The 17,556-nt window shown below is 45.9% G+C and overlaps 1 protein-coding gene across 4 annotated transcripts in view; it reads right to left on the minus strand.

Moving 5' to 3' along the window:
- Nucleotides 1–17,556, minus strand: part of chd1 (chromodomain helicase DNA binding protein 1) — a 299,232-nt gene that overhangs the window by 275,796 nt on the left and 5,880 nt on the right. The window contains exon 3 of one of the 4 annotated variants that reach the window (XM_072516364.1): nt 10,607–10,735. The exons of the other annotated variants lie outside the window; for them this stretch is intronic. The gene's annotated coding sequence lies outside the window, so the exon portion shown is untranslated. The remainder of the gene's footprint in view (nt 1–10,606; nt 10,736–17,556) is intronic. 4 annotated transcript variants of the gene reach the window in all.

Consider the following 17,556-nt stretch of genomic DNA (forward strand, 5'->3'; position numbering starts at 1 on the left):
GTAGCCAATGATGACATAAAAATCAAAGCCAAAGGTCCAGCAATCTCTTCGCTGGCCTCCCAGAGAATCCTAGGATAAATCCCATCAGGACCCGGGGACTTATCTATTCTCAGCCTGTCCAGAATTGCCAACACTTCTTCCCTACGTACCTCAATGCCATCTATTCTATTAGCCTGGGTCTCAGCATTCTCCTCCACAACATTATCTTTTTCCTGAGTGAATACTGACGAAAAATATTCATTTATTATCTCGCCTATCTCTTCAGACTCCACACACAACTTCCCATCCCTGTCCTTGACTGGCCCTACTCTTTCCCTAGTCATTCGCTTATTCCTGACATACCTATAGAAAGCTTTTGGGTTTTCCTTGATCCTACCTGCCAAATACTTCTCATGTCCCCTCCTTGCTCGTCTTAGCTCTCTCTTTAGATCCTTCCTCGCTACCTTGTAACTATCCATCGCCCCAACTGAAACTTCACACCTCATCTTCACATAGGCCTCCTTCTTCCTCTTAAAAAGAGATTCCACTTCTTTGGTAAACCACGGTTCCCTCGCTCGACGCCTTCCTCCCTGCCTGACCGGTACATACTTATCAAGAACACGCAGTAGCTGATCCTTGAACAAGCTCCACTTATCCAGTGTGCCCAACACTTGCAGCCTACTTCTCCACCTTATCCCCCCCAAGTCACGTCTAATGGCATCATAATTGCCCTTCCCCCAGCTATAACTCTTGCCCTGCGGTGTATACTTATCCCTTTCCATCATTAACCTAAACGTCACCGAATTGTGGTCACTGTCCCCAAGTGCTCTCCTACCTCCAAATCCAACACCTGGCCTGGTTCATTACCCAAAACCAAATCCAACGTGGCCTCGCCTCTTGTTGGCCTGTCAACAAACTGTGTCAGGAAACCCTCCTGCACACACTGTACAAAAAACGACCCATCTAATGTACTCGAACTATATCTTTTCCAGTCAATATTTGGAAAGTTAAAGTCTCCCATAATAACTACCCTGTTACTTTCGCTCTTATCCAGGATCATCCTCGCCATCCTTTATTCTACATCCCTAGAACTATTTGGAGGCCTATAGAAGACTCCCAACAGGGTGACCTCTCCTTTCATGTTTCTAACCTCAGCCCATACTACCTCGGAAGATGAGTCCCCATCTAGCATCCTCTCCGCCACCGTAATACTGCTCTTGACTAGCAGTGCCACACCTCCCCCTCTTTTGCTTCCTTCTCTGAGCTTACTAAAACACCTAAACCCCGGAACCTGCAACATCCATTCCTGTCCCTGCTCTATCCATGTCTCCGAAATGGCCACAACATCGAAGTCCCAGGTACCAACCCATGCTGCCAGTTCCCCTACCTTATTTTGTATACTCCTGGCATTGAAGTAGACACACTTCAAACCACCTACCTGAACACTGGCCCCCTCCTGCGACGTCAAATCTGTGCTCCTGACCTCTATACTCTCAATCTCCCTTACCCTAAAACTACAATCCAGGTTCCCATGCCCCTGCTACATTAGTTTAAACCCCCCCAAAGAGCACTAACAAATCTCTCCCCCCCCCCCCCCCCCCCCCCCAGGAAGGAAGGGAGCCTCACACGCAGGGAGGTCAAAGGATGAACGGGGGAAGAAGAGGTCAGCCAGAGTTAGCCGACTTCCAGAAGCAATATATGGGGGGGGGGGGTAAATCAAGCTAGAGGGGGATCTAGTGTGTGTGTGTGTGGGGGGGGGGGGGGGGGAAGAGACCAGACTAACTGGGTTGCTGCTGCTGAGAGTAAGGGGGAGCTGATACGAGACGAGGTGGTCGGGACGGGAGGGCGCCGTCTGGGGGACGGGTGCGTGAGACCTGGGTAAGGAGATTGTTTAAAAAAGGGGATGGCTAGTCGACAAGGGAGGGGGGGGGGGGTAAATGGCCCCCCAACCCGGCTTATCACGTGGAATGTGAGAGGTTTAAATGGGCCGATTAAGAGGGCATGGGCGTTTGCGCACTTAAAGAGACTGAAGGCGGACGTAGTTATGCTCCAGGAGACGCACCTGAAGTTGGCGGATCAGGTTAGACTAAGGAAAGGATGGGTGCGACAGGTATTCCACTCAGGGTTGGACGCGAAAAACAGAGGGGTGGCAATACTGGTGGGGAAACGTGTATCGTTCGAGGCTAAGACCATAGTGGTGGATAGTGGGGGCAGGTATGTGATGGTGAGTGGCAGATTGCAGGGTGAGGCGGTTGTGCTGGTGAACGTATATGCCCCGAACTGGGATGACGCGGGATTCATGAAGCGAATGCTGGGACGTATCCCGGACCTGGAGGTGGGAAACTTGTTAATGGGGGGGAGACTTTAACACAGTGCTTGACCCAGGGCTGGACCGGTCCAGATCCAGGACCGGGAGAAGGCCGGCAGTGGCCAAGGTGCTTAAGGGATTCATGGAGCAAATGGGGGGAGTTGATCCGTGGAGATTTGCCAGACCGATGGGTAAAGAGTTTTCCTTTTTCTCCCACGTCCACAACGTATATTCCCGGATAGACTTTTTTGTTTTGGGAAGGGCACTGATCCCGAGGGTGGCAGGAACGGAGTACTCGGCTATAGCCGTGTCAGATCACGCCCCGCATTGGGTGGATCTGGAACTGGGAGAGGAAAGGGAGCAGCGCCCACTCTGGCGATTAGACATGGGACTACTGGCGGACGAGGGGGTATGCGGAAGGGTGAGGGGATGTAGCGAAAGATACCTGGAGGTCAATGACGATGGGGAGGTCCAAGTGGAAGTAGTGTGGGAAGCGCTGAAGGCGTTGGTTAGAGGAGAGCTGATTTCCATCAGGGCCCACAAGGGGAAACAAGAGGGTAAAGAAAGAGAGAGATTAGTAGGGGAGCTTTTGAGGGTGGATAGGAAGTATGCGGAGGCCCCAGACGAAGGGCTATACAGGGAAAGACGAAGATTACAGACGGAGTTTGACCTGCTGACCACGGGAAAGGCAGAGACACAGTGGAGGAAGGCACAGGGGATGCAATATGAATATGGGGAAAAGGCGAGCCGGCTGCTGGCCCAACAACTTCGCGAGAGAGATTGGAGGAGTTAGGGACGAAACGGGAAAGATGGAGCAGAGAGCAGGGAAAGTGAACGAGGTATTCAAGACATTCTATGAGAGGCTGTACAAGTCCCAACCCCCGGAGGGGAAAGAAGGAATGATACACTTTTTGGACCAGCTAGAGTTCCCGAGGATGGAGGGGCAGGAGGTGGCAGGTCTGGGGGCGCAGATTGAGGTGGATGAGGTGATCAAAGGAATTGGGAACATGAAAGCAGGGAAGGCCCCGGGACCAGATGGGTTCCCGGTGGAATTTTATAGGAAGTATATGGACCTGTTGGCCCCGCTTTTGGCGAGAACCTTTAATGAGGCTAAGGAAAGGGGGACATTACCCCCGACAATGTCGGAGGCAACGATATCGCTAATTCTGAAACGAGACAAAGACCCACTGCAGTGCGGCTCATACAGGCCCATCTCCCTCCTAAACGTAGACGCCAAACTGCTGGCCAAAGTGATGGCGACAAGGATAGAAGATTGTGTCCCAGGGGTGGTACATGACGACCAGACAGGGTTTGTTAAGGGGAGACAATTGAATGCCAATGTACGAAGGTTGCTGGGGGTGATGATGATGCCCCCACCGGAGGGGGAGGCAGAGATAGTGGTGGCGATGGATGCAGAGAAGGCATTCGATAGGGTGGAGTGGGACTATTTGTGGGAGGTGCTGAAGAGATTTGGGTTCGGGGAGGGGTTCATTAGATGGGTTAGACTCTTGTACGTGGCCCCGGTGGCAAGCGTCGTTACAAACAGGCAAAGATCAGGATACTTTCGACTACATAGGGGTACAAGACAAGGGTGCCCCCTGTCCCCGTTACTGTTCGCGTTGGCAATTGAACCATTGGCCATAGCGCTGAGGGACTCTAAGAAGTGGAGGGGGGTGCTTAGAGGGGGAGAGGAACATCGAGTATCACTATATGCAGACGATTTGCTGCTATATGTGGCGGACCCGGTAGAGGGGATGCCAGAGGTAATGCAGATACTCAGGGAGTTTGGAGAGTTCTCAGGAGAAAAATTAAATATGGGAAAGACCAAACTTTTTGTGATGCACCCCGGGGAACAGGGCAGGGGGATAGATGCTCTGCTGCTGAGGAGAGTAGCAAGGAATTTTCGATACCTGGGGATACAGGTGGCCAGGAACTGGGGAACCCTACATAAACTTAACCTGACGCGATTGGTAGAGCAGATGGAGGAGGATTTTAAGAGATGGGATATGGTGCCCCTGTCATTGGCGGGCAGAGTACAGGCGGTTAAAATGGTGGTCCTCCCGAGGTTTCTTTTCGTGTTTCAGTGCCTCTCCATCCTGATTACAAAGGCCTTCTTCAAAAAAATAGACAGGAGCATTATGAGCTTTGTGTGGGCGGGAAAGACCCCGAGGGTAAAGAGGGGGTTCCTGCAGCGCAGTAGGGACAGAGGGGGATTGGCACTGCCGAGTCTGAGTGACCACTATTGGGCCGCCAATGTGTCGATGGTCTGTAAGTGGAAGAGGGAAGAAGAAGGTGCAGCGTGGAAAAGGTTGGAGATGGCGTCCTGTAAAGGAACGAGCCTAAAAGCGCTGGCGACAGCGCCGCTACCATTCTCCCCGAAAAGGTACACCACAAACCCAGTGGTGGTGGCGACCTCGAAGATCTGGGGGCAGTGGAGACGACATAGGGGAGTGACGAGTGCCTCGGTGTGGTCCCCAATAAGGAATAACCACAGGTTCGTCCCGGGGAGGATAGATGGGGGATTTCAATGTTGGCAGCGAGCAGGAATTAGGAAGCTGAAGGACCTGTTTGTGGACGGGACATTTGCGAGTTTGGGAGAATTGGAAGAAAAATATAAGTTGCCACCAGGGAATGCCTTCCGATACATGCAAGTGAGGGCATTTACGAGGCAACAAGAGAGAGAATTTCCGCGGCTCCCAACACAAGGGGTCCAGGATAGAGTGATTTCGGGGGCATAGGTTGGAGAAGGTAAAGTGTCCGAAATATACAGGGAGATGAGAGACGAGGGGGAGGCGATGGTAGAGGAGCTGAAGGGAAAATGGGAAGAGGAGCTGGGGGAAGAGATTGAGGAGGGGCTGTGGGCATATGCCCTAAGTAGGGTAAATTCCTCGTCCTCGTGTGCCAGGCTTGGCCTGATTCAATTCAAGGTTCTACATAGAGCGCATATGACGGGAGCAAGACTGAGCAGGTTTTTTGGGGTGGAGGACAGGTGTGGGAGGTGCTCGGGAAGCTCGGCGAACCACACTCACATGTTCTGGTCGTGTCCGGCACTGCATGAGTTCTGGGAGGGTGTGACAAGAGTGATCTCAAAGGTGGTGGGGGTCCGGGTCAAACCAAGCTGGGGGTTGGCTATATTTGGGGTTGCAGAAGAACCGGGAGTGCAGGAGGCGAAAGAGGCCGACGTTTTGGCCTTTGCGTCCCTAGTAGCCCGGCGAAGGGTTCTACTTATGTGGAAAGAAGTGAAGCCCCCGGGCGTGGAGGCCTGGATAAACGACATGGCAGGGTTCATAAGACTGGAACGAATAAAATATGCGTTAAGAGGATCGGCTCAGGGGTTCACCAGGCGGTGGCAACCGTTCCTTGACTATCTCGTGGAACGATAATGGAAAAACAGAAAAGACAGCAGCAGCAACCCAGTGGGGAGGGGGAGGATTATTCCGTGTTCTTGTTTTTCTTAGTTAGTTGTTGATATTTGCTTTTTGTTTATTTCTTTTCCACCTGTTGTTAGTTTAATATATTATTTAAATAACGTTTAATGTATATTCCTTTATTAAGTTGTAAAAACGGAAAATCTTTGTTTGAAAAACTTCAATAAAATATATTTTTTTAAAAAAGAAACAGATTTTCAAACTTAGGATTTCTTGACAAGAAATGTAACACCAAAACAGATTGTTACTTGTGTGGTTCCTGATCAGTTCCTATGTACTGTTCATTTTAATAGTTATTGATAATTCAATTATCTTTTACTTAAAAAGCTGCATAAGCATCTGGCAAAAAAATAATTTGAAGGCTAGGAAGGTAAATTTAGGCATTCAAGTGATTAGTTAATGGAACACTTCCTGGTGTATTATTCAATGTATATAAATAATATTTGAGGAAGGTGGTAGGCTTCCCTGTATTGTGCCCATTTCCCAACTGAAGGGACATTACATTCAATGGAAGGTACACAAGGTCAAACTGGAATAATGTGCTCATCTAAAAGTCCTGCATTTGGAGGTACATGTTCTTGTAGACATAGGTGAAAGTAAGGCATTACCACATAAGGCATCAGAGACTCAAAGCCACATCCTACCAATAGCTGCTGAATACTTTGATCATCAGACACCTGTATTGAAGAATGTATCAGAAATTATTGAAATGTGTCATCGAAGGGCATATACTTTCTGCTACATGCAAGTGTATGTTAAAGAATGGATAATTGCAGTTTTTAAATCACCCCTATTTTATCAATATTGGTGTTACTTCGCTTTCCTAAAAGTACTCAACAATGCACAAGGGGCTCAAGCTACTTAATCTCCCTTAACAGTGCCGAGTGCAACATTTGTGTAACATACAAAGCTGTTAGACAATATGAAATGACCATAAGGTAAATAAAAACAGGATAGAAATTTCTCATCCAAGCGGAGACGTTTAACTAAAGATTTACAGCCAACACATACTATAATGTCCATTTCCTGAAAATATTTCCTGGATTACTTAATAGTGAACTTTAAGTGAGAAATTCTTCAATTAATTGTTTATAAAAGGAAAAACCTGCACAAGTACCTTGAGAATATTCACAGAACCATTGAATCATACAGTGGATGGAGGAGGTTGATTGTGGTTATGTCATCGGCCTAGTAAACTAGAGACCCAGGCTAAAGCCCTGTGGACATGGGTTTGAATCCCACCACGACAGCTGGCGGAACTTAAATTCAATTATTAATCTGGAATAGTGACAATGAACCCATTGTCCGTTGCTGTAAAAACCCCATCTGATTCACTAATGTCCCTTAGGGAAAGAAATCTGCCTTTCTTACCTGGTCAGGCCTACATGAGACTCCGACCCACAGTAATGTGGTTGATTGTTCAATAGCCTCTGAAACAGTCTAGCAAGCCACTCAGTTGCATCAAACCGCAAAGGATTGAAACGGATGGGTCACCTGGCATCGACCTGGTCACCAGAAATGACAATGGCAAACACAGCCCTATCATTTTATTACTAAAAAAATTAAAGTACCCAATTCTTTTTTTCCCAATCAAGGGGCAATTTAGAGTGGCCAATTCACCTACCCTGCACATTTTTGGGTTGTGGGGGTGAGACCCACACAGACACAGGGAGAATGTGCAAACTCCACACAGTGATCCGGGGTCAGGGTCGAACCCGGGTCCTCAGCGCCGTGAGGCAGCAGTGCTAACCACTGTGCCACCATGCTGCCCCAACACAGCTCATTCATAGAATCTATACAACACAGAAAGAGGCCTTTCGGCCCATTGTGTCCATGCTGACTATAAAGCATCTATCTACTCTATTCCCATTTTCCAGCACTTGGCCTGTAGCCTTGTATGCTATGACATTTTAAGTGCTCATCAAAATACTTCTTAAATGTTGTGTTGTGCCTCTACCACCCTTTCAGACAGGGAGTTCCAGATACCAACCACCCTCTTGGTGAAAAAGGTTTTCCTCACATCTGCTCTAAATCTCCCGCCCCTTACCTTAAATCTATGCACTCCTGGTTATAGACCCCTCCACTAAGGGGAAAAAGTTCCTTCCGATCTACCCTATCTGGCGATTCCACAAAGTCTTCCTTACTCACATCTGGGGGCTTGGTGTCAAAATTGGGCCAGCTTTCCCGCAGACTAATCAAGCGACAGCCCAACATGGTCATAAAAACAGAATCATCACAGCGCAGAATGTCCTAGACACCACCTTCGCCATCCCTGGATATGTCCAGTTGCACTGGTAAGCTAGACCCAGTTCTGGGGTGGGGGACGTTAACATCAATCACCAATAGTGGCTCGGTAGCAGGACGACTGACCAAGCTTCCCAAGTCCTAAAGGACATTGCTGCTGGACTAGGTCTGCAGTAGGTGGTAAGGGAACTGTTAAGGGCCAGGGATTAGAGAACCCCAAAGTGTATCATGGAGTTCACCTGACCCACAACTTTTAATAGATTGTGGTATGGGGAGCACATGGCCCACTCTACAGGTGTGGTACAGCAGAAATGGAAAGGTATTTTTTAAAAGCAAAACAATGTTTATTCTATGAACTCAAGTTAACCTTTTTAAAACAGTGAACATTTTACCAACCATTAATTCAAATACAACCCCCAAAGAATACAACACTAAGTAATCCTTTAAGCTTTCCTTTTAACATCCATAGGACTTGAAAAACCTTTTACCAGAAGCACATCAGGTTAAAGTCACTACTGTTAATAGTTTTAAATCACCAGGATTGATTGACAGTCTTTAGATTAGAGAGAGATTTATACACCTTCTGGCTGTGACCGCAGCTATCCAGCTCTGAAAACGAAACTAAAACACACCCTGCAGCAAACAGCCTAAAACGAAACCCTGCAGCAAACAGCCTAAAACGAAAGTAAAAAGCTGACAGGCAGCCCAGCTCCACCCACACTCTGACATCACTGATAAACACCCATTTCTTAAAGGTACATTTCTTAAACACCCATTTCTTAAAAGGTACTCTCATTACAGATATTTATATACACCCCTATTTATAAACACCCATTTCTTAAAGGTACACTCACATGACAGGAACAGACAAAAGAAAATAACCAATTTGACCTCATCCTCCCCAATCTACCATTGAGCTGGGCAATCAAATTTGCATATCTGCTTGACTCTACTTCTGACATGGCTTCCTGCACTCTTCATTGAACTAGAGTGGATTGTCCAGCTCAATGTTAATGTGAGAATGAGATATCTGCTGTGCCATGAAGTTACACATTGTTGTTGTATATAATTCTGCTGCAGCTGATGGCCCAGCCCACAGCGTCTCCTGGAAGCCCAGTTTTGGATTGCTTGATCTGTTTGAAATCTCTCCCATTTAGCAGGGCACATGATGGGACTATATCCTCAATTTGAAAACTGGACTTTGTCTCAAGGACTATGCAGTGGTTGCTCTTACCAGTATTTTCATGGACTGATGCATCTGTGACAGGTGGATTGGGGAGGATGAGGTCAAATTTTTTTTTTTCTTTTGTTGGTTCTCTTACCACCTCCTGTTAGAATTTTATGCCTTTCTATGAGACTCTCCCCCATTCCCCCTTAATTCATCCGAATTCCAGTTTATATAATCCTAACCGACATAATCTTTCCTCATACGTCAGTCCTACCATCCCAGGAATCAGTCTGGTAAACCTTCTCTGCGCTCCCTCTATAACAAGAGCATCCTTCCTCGGATAAGGAGAACAAAACTGTACATAATATTCCAGGTGTGACCTCACCAAGGCCCTGTATAATTCCAGCAACACATCCCTTCTCCTGTACTCGATTCTTCTCACTATGCAGGCCAACATATCATGTGCCTTCTTTACCTGCATGCTTACCTTCAGTGATTGGTGTACAAGGACACTCAAGTCTCCTGCACATTCCCCTCTCCTAATTTTTGGCCATTCAGATAATAATCTGCCTTCCTGTTTTTGTTACCAAAGTGAATAACCTCACCTTTACCCAAATTATACTGCGCCTGCCATTCATTTGCCCACTCAGTCAACTCGTCCAAATCACCCGGAAGGATCTCGCATCCTGCTCACAGTTCACAATCCCACCCAGCTTTGTGCCATCTGCAAATTTGGAGATATGACATTTTGTTCCCTCATCATTAATATATATTGCAAATAGCTGGGGCCGCAGCACCGATCCCTGCTGTACCCCACCAGTCTGGCTGTCATTTGGAAAAAGACCTGTTTATTCCTACTCTGTTTCCAGTCTCCCAACCTATTTTCTATCCATCTCAATACACTACCCAGAATCCCATGCATTTTTATTTTACATGCTAATCTCTTATGTGGGACTTTGTTGAAGGCCTTCTGAGAGTTCAAATAAACCACAACCACTGGCTCCCCTTATCAACTCTACTGGTTCCATCCTCAGAATTCCAGTAGAATTGTCAAGCATGATTTCCCCTTCATAAATCCATACTAACTCTGTCCAATCCTGTCACTTCTTTCCAAGTGCTCTGCTTCAAAATCCTTCACCGTAAGAAGTTTTACAACACCAAGTTAAAGTCCAACAGGTTTGTTTCAAATCACTAGCTTTCAGAGCACCACTCCTTCCTCAGGTGAATGAAGAGGTGGGTTCCAGAAACATATATAGACAAAGTCAAAGATGCAAGACGATACTTTGAATGAGAGTTTTTGCAGGTAATCAAGTCTACAGGTCCAGACGGAGCAACTGGAGAGAGGGATAATTACAGGTTAAAGAGCTGTGAATGGTCTCAAGCCAGGACAGTTGGTAGGATTTCGCAAGCCCAGGCTAGATGGTGGGGGTTGAATGTAATGCGACATGAATCCAAGGTCCCGGTTGAGGCCGTACTCACGTGTGCGGAACTTGGCTATAAGTTTCTGCTCGACGATTCTGCGTTGTCGCACGTCCTGAAGACCGCCTTGGAGAACGCTTACCCGAAGATCAGAGGCTGAATGCCCTTGACTGCTGAAGTGGTCCCTGACTGGAAGGGAAGGATAAAATCCTTCATAATGGATTCTGGAATTTTCCCCACTACAGACATCAGGTTTCCTGGTCTATAATTCCCCGCTTTTCTCTACCTCCTTTTTTAGTAGATGGGTTACATTAGCTACCTTCCAATCTATCAGAACTGTTCCAGAGTCTATAGAATCTTGGAAGGTGACCACCAATGCATCACTATTTCTAGAGCCACTTCCTGAAGTATTCTGGGATGTAGATTATCAGGCACTGGGAATTTATCTGCCTTCAATCCCTTCAGATTCCCTAACACCATTTCTCTGCTATTACCTCCTACAGTTCCTCCCTCTCACTAAACCATGTTCCCCATCATTTCTGGTACGTTATTTTTGTCCTCCTTTGTGAAGACAGAACCAAAGTATGTATTTAGGTGGTCAGTCATTTCTTTGTTCCCCATTATAAATTGCCTTGTTGGTGATGGTAAGGGGCCTACATTTGTCTTCACCCAATCTTTTTCTCTTCACAAGCCTATAGAAAGTCAGTTTTTACCTTCCCCACAAGCCAACTCTCATACTTATTTTTCTTGGTCCTCCTTTGCTGAATTCTAAACTGCTCCGAATCCTCAGGTCTGTTGTTTTTCTTGGCCAATTTGTATACTTCTTCCTCGGATCTAATACCATCTCGAATTTCCATTGCAAGCCAAGGTTTGGCCAGCTTTCCCGTTTTATTTTTGCACCAGACAGGAATGAACAATTGTTCCAGTTCATCCATGAGCTCCTTGAATGTTTGCCATTGCCTAATCACTGTCAACCCTTTCAGTAACATTTCCCAATCCATCAAAGCTAACTCGTGCCTCATATCATCGTAGTTTCCTTTATTTAGATGCAGGACCCTAGTCTCAGAATCAACTACATTACACTCTATCTTGGTGAAAGATAGTCATATTATGGTCGCTCATCCCCAAGGAGTCTCACACGACAAGCTTGCCAATCATTTCTTTCTCATTACACAATACCCAGTCTAGGAGAGCCTAGTTGCTTCCTCAACGTATTGGTCCAGAAAACTATCCCGATACACTCCAGGAATCCTTCCTCTGCAGTATTACATCTAATTTGATCAGCCAATCTATATGCAGATTAAAGTCATCCATAATACACATGTTCCTTTATCGCTTGCATCTCTAATTTCCTGTTTAATGCCATCCCCAACACCACCACTACAGTTTGGGGGGTCTATTCAACCCACACTAAGGTTTTCTGTACCTTGGTGTTTTTCAGCTCTACCCATATAGATTCCATATTGTTGGAACTAATATCTTTGCTCTCAATTGCATTAATCTCCTCTTTAACCAGCAGTGCAACTCCACTGCCTTTTCCTTTTTCTGTTTATCCTTCTGAAATACTGAATACCCCTCAATGTTCAATTCCCATCCTTGGTCACCTTGCAGCCATGTCTCTGTAATCCCAACTATATCATATCCATTTACATCAATCAGATGACTACTGAAAGCAGGATGCGATAGACAGAGGTAAGCAATCCCACAACTAACGGATCAAAACCAAGCTCTGCAGTCTCCCACAAACAGTCGTGAATGGTGGCAGACAATTAAACAATTAACTGGAGGAAGAAGGTCCACAAATATTTCCATCCTCAATGTTGGGGGAGCCAGCACATCAGTTCAAAACACAAGAAGCATAGCATCTTCAGTCAGAAGTGCAAGTGGATGATCCATCTCGGCCTCCTCTGGAGGTCCCCAGAATCGCACATACCAGTCTTCAGGCAATTCAATTCACACCACATGATATCAAAAAATGGCTGAAGATACTGGATATCAAAAAGGCTATGGGATCTGATAAAATTCCAGTACTGAAGACCCGTGCTCCAGAACAAGCTGAGCCCTTAGCCAAGCTGTTCAAGTATAGCTACAACATTGGCACCTGCCTGGAAATGTGACAATTGCCCAAGTTTGTCCTATCCTCAAAAGGACAAATTAAACCTGGCCAATTACGACTCTTGATCATCAGCAAGTGATGGAAGGGATCATCAACAATACCATCAAGTAGGACTCACTCAGCAATAACTTGATCACTGACACTCAGCTTGGGTTCTGCCAGGGCCACTCAGCTTCTTACCTCATCACAGCCTTGGTCCAAACAAGGACAAAACAGCTGAATTCAAGAGGTGAGGTGAGAGTGATTGACCTGGACATCAAGGCAACATTTGAAAAGTGTAGCATTAAGGAGCTCCAGCAAAACTAAAGTCAATGGGAACCGGGGGGGGGTGGGCACTCTCCACTGGTTGGAGTCCAAACTAACAAAATAAGATGGTGTGGTTATTGGAGGTCAACAATCTCAGTCCCACCTTCAACATCCACTTCCTTCAGGGCAACACGGTAGCATTGTGGATAGCACAATTGCTTCACAGCTCCAGGGTCCCAGGTTCGATTCCGGCTTGGGTCACTGTCTGTGCGGAGTTTGCACATCTTCCCCGTGTGTGCGTGGGTTTCCTCCAGGTGCTCCGGTTTCCTCCCACAGTCCAAACATGTGCAGGTTAGGTGGATTGGCCATGATAAATTGCCCTTAGTGTCCAAAATTGCCCTTCGTGTTGGGTGGGGTTACTGGGTTATGGGGATAGGGTGGAGGTGTTGACCTTGGGTAGGGTGCTCTTTCCAAGAGCCGGTGCAGTCTCGATGGGCCGAATGGCCTCCTTTTGCACTGTAAATTCTATGTTAACCTATGTTCACCACAGGAATACAGTGGCAGCTGTGTGGACCATCTAAAAGATGCACGGCAGCAACTCACCAAGGTTCCTTCGACAGCACCTTCCAAACCAGCGACCACTACAGAGGAGGACAATGGCAGCAGATACAGGGGAACACCAGCACCTGCAAGTTTCCCTCCAAGCCACATACCATTGTGATTAACTATACCACCGTCCCTCACTGTTGCTGGGTCACAATCTTGGAACACCCTAACAGCACTATGGGTGGAACTGCACCACATGGACTGCAGCGGTTCAAAAAGGCTGCTCACTACCATCTTCTCAAGGGCAATTGGGGATGGGTAATAAAAATGCTGGCCTGGCCCGCGATGCTAACATCTCATAAAATAATTTTAAAATCACAAAAAAAAAAACATTGTGCTTGTGCCAGCTCTTCGGTAGTCATATCAAGTAAACCCCACTTCCTCCTCTTCCCAATAGCTCAGTACTTTTCCCCTTCAAGTATGAATTCAATTCTCTTTCGAAAATTATTCAATCTGCTTTCACCGCCCTCACACGTGGTGCATCCCAGAATTTAACATTATGTCTCCTTCTTATGCCAACAGTCCAAAGACGTGCAGGTTAGGTGGATTGGCCATGCTAAGTTGCCCTTAGTGACCAAAAAGGTTAGATGGGGTTATTGGGTTACGGGGATAGGGTGGAAGTGAGGGCTTAAGTGGGTCGTTGCAGACTCGATGGGCCGAATGGCCTCCTTCTGCACTGTATGTTCTAATATTTACCTTAAATCTCCATCCTCTGGTTATCAACCCTTCTGTCACTGAAAACAGTTTTTCTTTATTTACTCTATCAAACTCATGCATCATTTTGAACATGCCTATCAAATGTCCTCTTAACCCTCTCTGCTTCAAGGCAAACAACCCCAGCTTCATAAAAGTGAAGCCTCTCACCCCACTAGGCTAAGCTCATCGATGTGACAGCAACATGTCATGAGCAGCTGGCCAATCAAGTTACCTCAGCTAGATAGTCAATCTTTTTACTGGTTGCTGTGTGAACCCAAATTGAGCACACAGAAGAACATGACAACGAACACCTCAAATATCTTGTGTATAAGTCGACCATTAATCTTTTGCCTAAAAAGCGGACCTCAAAAAAATAGACTCGCACACAAATGTCTATTCGAAGTTCACACATACATCGACCACACTATTATCAACCTTCTCCATCAACCTTCTCCTTTATTTCAAAGAACTCAATCAAGTTAGTCAAAGAACATTTGCCTTCAACAGTCCATGTTAATTCTCATTTATTAACCCATTCTTTTCCAAATGCCAGTTAATTGCGCCTCCAAAGGATTTTCCATCACTGCCATTAGGTTACCTGGATTAACTCTCTTTTTGTTAAACGGAATAAACATTTGCAACCCTCCAACCCTCTGGCACAATCTCCATACCTAAAGATTGAAAGATAATGGCCTCTGCAATTTCCATCAATACTTTGCTCAATAATCTAGGCTGCATCCCAAACAAATAATGCTACTTTTTTATTTTTTAAGACTGGCAAACTTTTAAGCATATCCTCTCGATTGGGCGGCACAGTGGTTAGCACTGCTACCTCACAGCTCCAGGGTCCTGGGTTCAATTCCAGCCTCGGGTGACTGTGTGGAGTTTGCACTTTCTCTCCGTGTCTGCGTGGGTTCTCCCACAGTCCAAAGAAGTGTAGGTTAGGTGGATTGGCCATGTTAAATTGCCCCTTCGTGTCCAAAAGGTTAGGTGGGGTTACTGGGATAGGGTGGAGGCAGACTTAAGTGGGGTGCTCTTTGCAGGTGCCGGTGCAGACTCGATGGGTTGAATGGCCTTCTTCTGCACTGTAGGGCCGCTATGATACTTTTTCATCCTATCCAATACTCTCAGCTGCAATCCCGATTACTACTCCTTGGAAAAAATGTCAAATCTAAGTTACTGATCACCAGTGATCAAAACAATACAGAAATGAACTGAAGCGCAAGTCGTTAAATAAGCCAAACATTTTTGACACACGATAGCTCTACAACTATCCAGAAATATTTTTGAGTCCTAGCGATACCCTATCACGCAACTGGCTATACCAGCATTCTTTCAGAATTAAAGCTGTACCTTCCTCCTCCACTAGCCTGGAAACATACATGTCATCTTCAGAAGACATATTTGACAGACTCCACAGCCCTATAATCATTTACAATTACAGAATAATCCAACCACAACACACTATGGAAAGCCCTTGCGCTGCAACCCATCATGGACTGCAAAGCAACTTTGGCATTTATTAGCTCATGAAAACTTTTTTTCCAGCATAAATTCTGATGTCATCGCTCCGCCAAGCTATCAGACTGTAATAAACACAAAAAACAAGTGCTGGATATATTCAGCAGGCCAGGCAGCATCTGTCGAGAGAGAGAAACAGAGTTATCATTTCAGGTCCCTAACTTCTCATCAGAAAGGTTGTGATGAAAGGCCGTCAAACCAAAATGTATATTCTAGTTTTCTCTCCATGCTGGCTGACCAGAATATTTCCAGCATTTTCTGTTTTAGTTCAGATTTACGCAGTATTGTGTTTCTGTACTAAACCTTGACATACTCCAATCGAACTTACATCCTCTCAACATATTTAATTTTCTGAAAGAATCTTGAAAGCTCTCAAGAAAAGAAAATGCTAAGGGGTGAGCCTAATAGAGGCATTTTTCACAATGAAGAGGTTTGATGAGGTAAATATAGAGAAAATGCTACTGCTTCTGGGAAATCCAAAACTAGAGATTGTTAATGTAAGACAATCACTAATATATCCTATATGAAATTTTAAGCTTAAACGCTTTTATCCAGAAATTGGTTTGAATGCAGAACGCTCAAGCACATTGAGCAGCTGAGGAAGATTAGGAGAAGTTAGATAAACATGAAGGAAGTTAAGAAATAGGATCTCGAAGGTAGTGATCTCAGGATTACTACCGGTGCCACGGGCTAGTCAGAGTAGAAATGACAGGATATTTAGGATGAATACGTGGCTGAAGGGATGAAATGAAAATGAAAATTGTTTATGGTCACAAGTAGGCTTCAAATGAAGTTACTGTGAAAAGCATTCCGGCGCCTGTTCGGGGAGGCTGGTATGGGAATCGAACCGTGCTGCTGGCCTGCCGTGGCCTGCTTTAAAAGCCAGCTATTTAGCCCTGTACTAAACCAGTCCCCTGGTGTCAGGGGGAGTTTCAGATTCCTGGGGCATTGGGACCGGTTCTGGGGAGGTGGGACCTGTACGAACTGGACGGGTTACACCTGGGCAGAACTGGAACTGATGCTAGAGCGGTTGGGGAGTGTTAACTAATGTGGCAGGGGGATGGGAACCGATGCAGGAAGTCGGAAGGTAGTAAAACAGGGACAGAAACAAAAGGCAGCAAGGGGGAAAGTGTAAGGCAGAGGAGCCAGAGTCAAAAATCAAAAAGAGCAACAGTACAAGGTACAGTGACTGAGGGGAGCTCAGTGAATAGGCCCAGTAATACTAAAAGGAATAAAACGGGAAGTAAAACATAAATGGAAAGCAACGTGGCAGGTTGTTACATGAAGATATGGGTTCAACGACAAGGAAAATTAGGAGAAAGGTTAAAAGGAAAAATAACTTAGGAGAGGTTACTGATCAAGGTGTTAAGATTCAAAACAGAGGTATAACAGCCAACATAAGTGTACTTTACCTGAATGCTTGTAGTTTTCGGAATAAGGTAAATGAGTTGATGGTGCAAATCATCGTGAATGACTATGGTTTAGTGGCCATTACTGAAACATGGTTAAAGGATGGTCACAATTGGGAGTTAAATATCCACGGGTATCAAACTATACGGAAGGACAGAGTGGATGGTAAGGGAGGTGATGTAGCTCTGTTAGTTAAGGGTGACATCTGGGCAATAGTAAGGGATGACATCGGTGCTGTGGAGGATACGGTTGAATCCATTTGGGTGGAAATCAGGGATAGTAAGGCGGAAAAGTCACTGATAGTGGTGGGGTAGGCAATAAACAAAGAAATAACGGATGCATGTAGAAATGGTACAGCAGTTATCATGGGGGATTTTAATCCACATGTCGATTGGTTTAACCAGGTCGGTCAAGG

The sequence above is a fragment of the Scyliorhinus torazame genome, chromosome 9 (genome assembly GCF_047496885.1).
Source record: "Scyliorhinus torazame isolate Kashiwa2021f chromosome 9, sScyTor2.1, whole genome shotgun sequence".
NCBI classification, from domain to species: domain Eukaryota; kingdom Metazoa; phylum Chordata; class Chondrichthyes; order Carcharhiniformes; family Scyliorhinidae; genus Scyliorhinus; species Scyliorhinus torazame.